Consider the following 6,054-nt stretch of genomic DNA (forward strand, 5'->3'; position numbering starts at 1 on the left):
TTACCCTAGAACCTGTTTTCAGCGTATTAAGTCTCCAGTCAATAACTGATGCAAAGTGTGTATGTTTACCTGTGGTTCCATTTAATTAGCTAGTAAATAAATAATGAAACCAATTTGTAGTACTGAATCTAAGTAAGGCTCAGGTTTTTGTAGATGCAAGAGTTACGATGCTTTCAGAATGATTGATATTGTCATGACGTTGGCCTGGTAGGTTTATGACAGTCATAAATACCTCCCCCCCTTTTTCCTCTCTCTACCCTACTGATGTGACATTTGAAAATCCTTTGTTTAACATAGAGATTCTGGGAACATCAGAAGGTGGGGGAAATTAACTATATTCTGTAATCCGACCAATTGAACAACCATCTGGTACTAATGAATATGATGTCAGTTCGGTTGTCATCTGAGACATTCTCATCAATGATAGGATGACATAAACTCTACAGTGGAAGTCTGCACATTGTAGTTTACGGATTCACATTGAATTGTTGTTCAATACAAATGTTGAATATAAAATTATTGGTGAAGAGATGAAATGTAATTTTAGCTTCCAAATAAGAGATTTGGGTTTTCATAAGGTTAGGGCTCTGCTCAATCAGTGGCCCCCCTTGAAGAGACATGGTGATAAAACTTTTCAAACACACCTTCTCGCTCCACTATATAAAGCCTTGACGAAAATATAACCTCCTGTTCCAAGTACGTGAGGTCTGCAGCCTCTGCGTTAAAAGGATTAACATGTCAACTACAAACAAAGCCAACCTCAGCGTGAGCTTTGGTTGCGAATGATATAACTTTGAACTCTTATTCACTACAGAAGTGATACCTCCTAGTCGTTGAGTTAGCAACAGCAGCTGCAAACGTGGGCTAGGAAAGAACAGACAGAGTATCCCGTCTACCACACAACGACGTTACTACAACGTATCCAATTTACCACCAGAGACATTCTTCAAAGGACAAAGGACTCGTTGGCAACACGGCCTTCCATCTACCACCAACCTACCGAAGCGCAGCTCAGAGTAAATATTTATTGCATTTTCCTTTTCCAAATGGCGGTAATTTAGAATGCATAAGATACTGTATTTACGATAGAGACATCGCTTCTCCCTTTGTTCTTCATCTTCCCGCTCTTTCACTCAAACCAATCCCCCTTTTCTTTGTGTAACCAGCTGTCATATCTGTTCCGTCCGCTAGGGACGTTTTTCTTTATGACGTAATTTGTAATCAAGGTATGATTCATTCTGTGTATATGTAATTCTGTGTGATTAGTTAGGTATTTAGTAAATAAATAATTGAACCCAATTTTGTATTGCTGATTCAACTTGTTAGCCAGGGTTCGTGAAGATAACCAAGAATTTACAACTTTCAGATGAGACTGAATTAAGTGACGATTAATAATGACTGCTATTGATGTAAAATATTACAGGTTTTTAAGAGTTTATTCGGAAGATAACAGCTCTATAAATATTATTTAGTGGTGCCCCGACTTTCTAGTTAATTACATTTACATGATTAGCTCAATCAGGTAATATTTATTACGGAGAAAGGATTTTATAGAATTGCATGTCATATCACTTAATCCGGCATAGCCAAAGACACGACAATATGATACGAGGTTATGGTTAATAAGTTGACTGTTTATAGACGTGATAGGTAAAGACCTTAGATTTCATTCGAATGATGGTAACTCTTTAAAGAACCGCTCTCGTGGTGCCCAGATCCTAATGAGTGAATTGTTACATGATTCATATAAATCGGTAATGTCACCTATACTCCCTCTCTGGCCTCGAGGTCATCAGAGTGCTGATTATTACGCACACCTGTCACCATCGTCACGCGCACCAGCGCTTATTGACACTCACCTGACTCCATCCCTCCTCTGATTACCTGCCCTATTTATGTCACTATTATGTTCTGTTATTTATTAAATATTCACTCCCTTTACTTGGGACAGTGCACATAGTGCACATCATTACAGGTAACAATAAACATAGTTAGTTAATTAGATAAATACCAGTCTTCAAATGAATGTTAAGTCAGATAAAAGGGATAGGTAGGGAGAGCTGTCACACAGCCTTGGAGTGCGAATTTCGCACGAGGGATTTGTTTATTATTTTTTGTTGTTATTATTACTCGACCTGCACTGAGGAAGGGGGATATAATCCATACTTCCAACCGTACTGACGGTCTGAAAGGTGTGAAGTAGAACTAGCCAGCTTCCACTCTTCTGCACTGCTTTCTTCAACTCAACTGAGATACAGGCTGTTCAATCAAGAGCTCTGACCCAATGAATATAGAGGGGCTACAAAGGGTGGCTAATTAGATTTCGGGGGGGGGGGGGCGTTTCCACCCCTGTCACCCATCTGAAATCACCCCTGGAGAGGGCACCAAGAGAGGGCAGGTCTCTGCCATGAGGACTTCGTTACACAACTCATGCATTGTTACTCCCCCTAAGCAGTTAGTAACTTACCAGCACTAGAATTGTCTTCCCCAAATGAATAGCAGTGATACAATACCCTTTTCTACATTTTTTATGAATTTTATTACCTAGAAAACAATGTCTCACAACACAACAGAGTCAAATGGTTGATTCATAGTCTGCCTAGACATGAAGTTGTTTATGGGAATTGGAAAAGGAAGCATGAAATCAAATGGCAATGGCTCACCACTAGAGTAAAAAGATTTCAGTCATTTTTGTGTAGTTAAAAAAAAAATGATTTCAGTGTAGCTGAGATACTAAATAGTACACTATATACAGACATGTACGTGCACATTCAATAAATTAAGTTATCAAATGTTATAAAATGTAGTTAAAAGCAATTACACCACTTTTCAACCTCATCTTCATTATCTCCAGCACAATATCAGTGTTGATAAAAGGACACGTTTCTACATTTTGTCGTTAAAAAGATCAAAAAAAAATCGATATACTTGATGACGTCATTGAGTAGGATTAAAAATAAAAACGGCGATTTTCAAAACCTGCAATGAGTTTCTAGCCAGGCGAAGGGCATTTTCCTGCTCCTGCGTGACCATGAATCTCATAGTGTTTGAAAATCACTGTTTTTAAAATGTTTTTACTTTTGATGACATCATCCAATTGCACTTTTTTACTAGATATTTTTTTAGACACTGGTATTGTGCTGAGATAATGAATATGAAGTTGAAAATGGCGGTATGCCCTTAAACCATAGTGATCTTGGCACAAACTAAAAATTACACCAGTGTGTCTAAATGCAGTACATTCTCAATTCTGTCTTATGAACCATCTATTCTATGGTATTTCACTCATCAGTTTCATTCTTGGTGCTGGATAGGAGAGTAGGGCTCCGCTGGTGTAGCTCATCTTGCGACAGTGCTCTTGTCTTTGTGTCGACATAGCCTGAAACAAAAGGAAATGGATTCATGCTGTGTCATCATTTCTATCACGTCATTTAAAAATAGATATTTCACAATATATGTCAAGTTTCAATAAATACCTTTGTTAGTTTTTGGTTTGTGGAGACAGTGACATACGCTTGGGGTCTTTCTCAATCTCTCCGGCAAATGTTTTGTAACAAATTCCACAGTCCATCAGTGGCTGTTTAAATAACACACAAATAAAATATGGATTTATTATGGTGCTACTCTATAACCTGTAATGAAATGTCAGCACATAAACTATCTCCAGCAACTTAAAAATACATTGTTAATTGATTGAGAAGTGGCTCATGATTTAAATACTCATTTATGTTCTTCAAATGCTTTGAGAAAAAACTATAGAAACTGTAGAAGCAAGTACAAGTATACCGGAGTGCCAAGTCTAGGACAAAAATGCTTCTCAACAGTTTTTACCCCCAACCATAAGACTTCTGAACAGGTAATCAAATGCTACCAGGACTATTTGCATTGTGTGCCCCCCCACCCCTCTTTCACGCTGATGCTACTCTCTGTTTACATATATGCATAGTCACTTTAACTATACATTCATGTACATACTACCTCAATTGGCCGACCAACCAGTGCTCCCGCACATTGGCTAACTGGGCTATCTGCATTGTGTCCGCCACCCACCACCCGCTCTTTACGCTACTGCTACTCTCTGTTCTTCATATATGCATAGTCACTTTAACCATATCTACATGTACATACTACCTCAATCAGCCTGACTAACCGGTGTCTGTATGTAGCCCGCTACTTTTATTGCCTCGCTACTTAATAGCCTTCTTCTAACTGTTGTTTTTTCTTTACTTACCCATTGTTCACCTAATACCTTTTTTGCACTATTGGTTAAGCTGTAAGTAAGCATTTCACTGTAAGGTATAAACCGGTTGTATTCGCACACGTGACAAATAAACTTTATTTGATGTTACTTACTCGGTCATTCCTGAACTGGCATCGCTGATGGCTTGGATTAACGTTCCCCTGGCACATGTGTGGCTTTAAGTAGAAATTGGTAGATGTATTGTACTTTAAACCCAGACTGAAAGAAAAATGGTGTGAGTTTGCATTATCCACTGTAGGAACATGTAACACTTTAGTATGGACTGATCTCAACCTCAAAAGGTCTTCCTCCGTTTTAGCCCTTCATGGTCTTGGCATATTTGTATCTATCAATTTATGTGAACAACAACCAACATAGTTTTTTTACCTCTATGTCGGACTTCAGGAGACTCTTGAAGAAGAGAAATGGTGCTGGACTCCAGAATGAGAGTTGAGTTGTTGCAGGGCCAGATCCACCTCTTCTGTATTGTCAGGGAGTTTACTGTAAGCCTCCTGAGCCTCAATAGAAGGCAGCAGGACTCCAGCACTAAACAACAGCAGCAGTAAGCAGCCATCTTCCTCCCAGTGTGTTGGAGCAGCCTGACGAAGGCAACTCTGGGACAGTGGACACTTCTCCACCGGGGTAAACATTTACGAGAAACAAACTATTACTCAGAAGCTAGGAATGACTAGGACAAGCCTAGGGCTTCTCAATCTGTATCGCGAAAGTGGAAGTTCAAGCTAGAAATGTAAAGGTAATTTCAGTGGTGGAAAAAGTATCCCATTGTCATACTTGAGTAACAGTAAAATCCCTTAATAGAAAATGACTAAAGTAAAAGTGAAAGTCACCCAGTAAAATAATATTGAGTAAAAGTCTAAAGTATTTGTTTAATATACTAAGTATCAAAAGTAAATGTAATTGCTAAAAGTACATAAGTAAAATATGAATCATTTCAAACCTCATATTAAGGAAGCCAATGGCAACATCTTGTTTTTTATATACTGATAGCTATGGGCACGCTCCAACACTAAACACAAATGCTTCTTTGTAAATTTAGTGAATCCTCCAGATAGTAGGAAGACCAGGATGTTCTCTTGATAAGTGTGTGAATTGGACCATTTTCCTTCTGCTAAGCATTCAAAATGTAACGAGTACTTTTGGGTGTCAGGTTAACTGTATGGAGTAAAAAGTACATTATTTTTTTAGGAATGTAGTGGATTAAAAGTAAAAGGGCCCAAATCCCTTTCCAAGGCTGCCCTGTTCACGTGAATACATTCATGACTTCTTACTCAGAGCGGGCGGTGGTTTGTGTGCAAAGTATATGGTTACCGCTAGGGACCTGTTTTCAGCGTATTAAGTCTCCAGTCAATAACTGATGCAAAGTGTGTATGTTTATCCTGTGTTCCCATTTAATTAGCTAGTAAATAAATAATGAAACCAATTTGTGTAGTACTGAATCTTAAGTAAGGCTCAGGTTTTTGTAGATGCAAGGAGGTTACGACTGTTCAGAATGATGATATTGTCATGACGTTGGCCTGGGGGTAGGTTTATGACAGTCATAAATACCTCCCCCCCCTTTTTCCTCTCTCTACCCTACTGATGTGACATTTGAAAATCCTTTGTTTAACATAGAGATTCTGGGAACATCAGAAGGTGGGGGGAAATTAACTATATTCTGGTAATCCGACCAATTGAACACATGCGGTGGTACTTAATGAATATGATGTCAGTTCGGTTGTCATCTGAGACATTCTCATCAATGATAGGATGACATAAACTCTACAGTGGAAAGTCTGCACATTGTAGTTATCGGA

The 6,054-nt window shown here is 38.6% G+C and overlaps 1 long non-coding RNA gene across 1 annotated transcript; it reads right to left on the reverse strand.

Annotated features, from left to right (window-relative positions):
* Positions 1-3,476: 3,476 nt before the first annotated feature.
* On the reverse strand, positions 3,477-4,942 carry LOC139023139 (uncharacterized). The gene is made up of 3 exons (XR_011474290.1): positions 4,628-4,942; positions 4,354-4,459; positions 3,477-3,577 (listed from the first exon to the last, which is right to left on the reverse strand). It is a non-coding gene; the product is annotated as an uncharacterized lncRNA (long non-coding RNA).
* Between the last annotated feature and the right edge of the window lie 1,112 nt (positions 4,943-6,054).

Source organism: Salvelinus sp. IW2-2015, linkage group LG27 (genome assembly GCF_002910315.2).
Source record: "Salvelinus sp. IW2-2015 linkage group LG27, ASM291031v2, whole genome shotgun sequence".
In the NCBI taxonomy this organism is placed as follows: Eukaryota; Metazoa; Chordata; class Actinopteri; order Salmoniformes; family Salmonidae; genus Salvelinus; species Salvelinus sp. IW2-2015.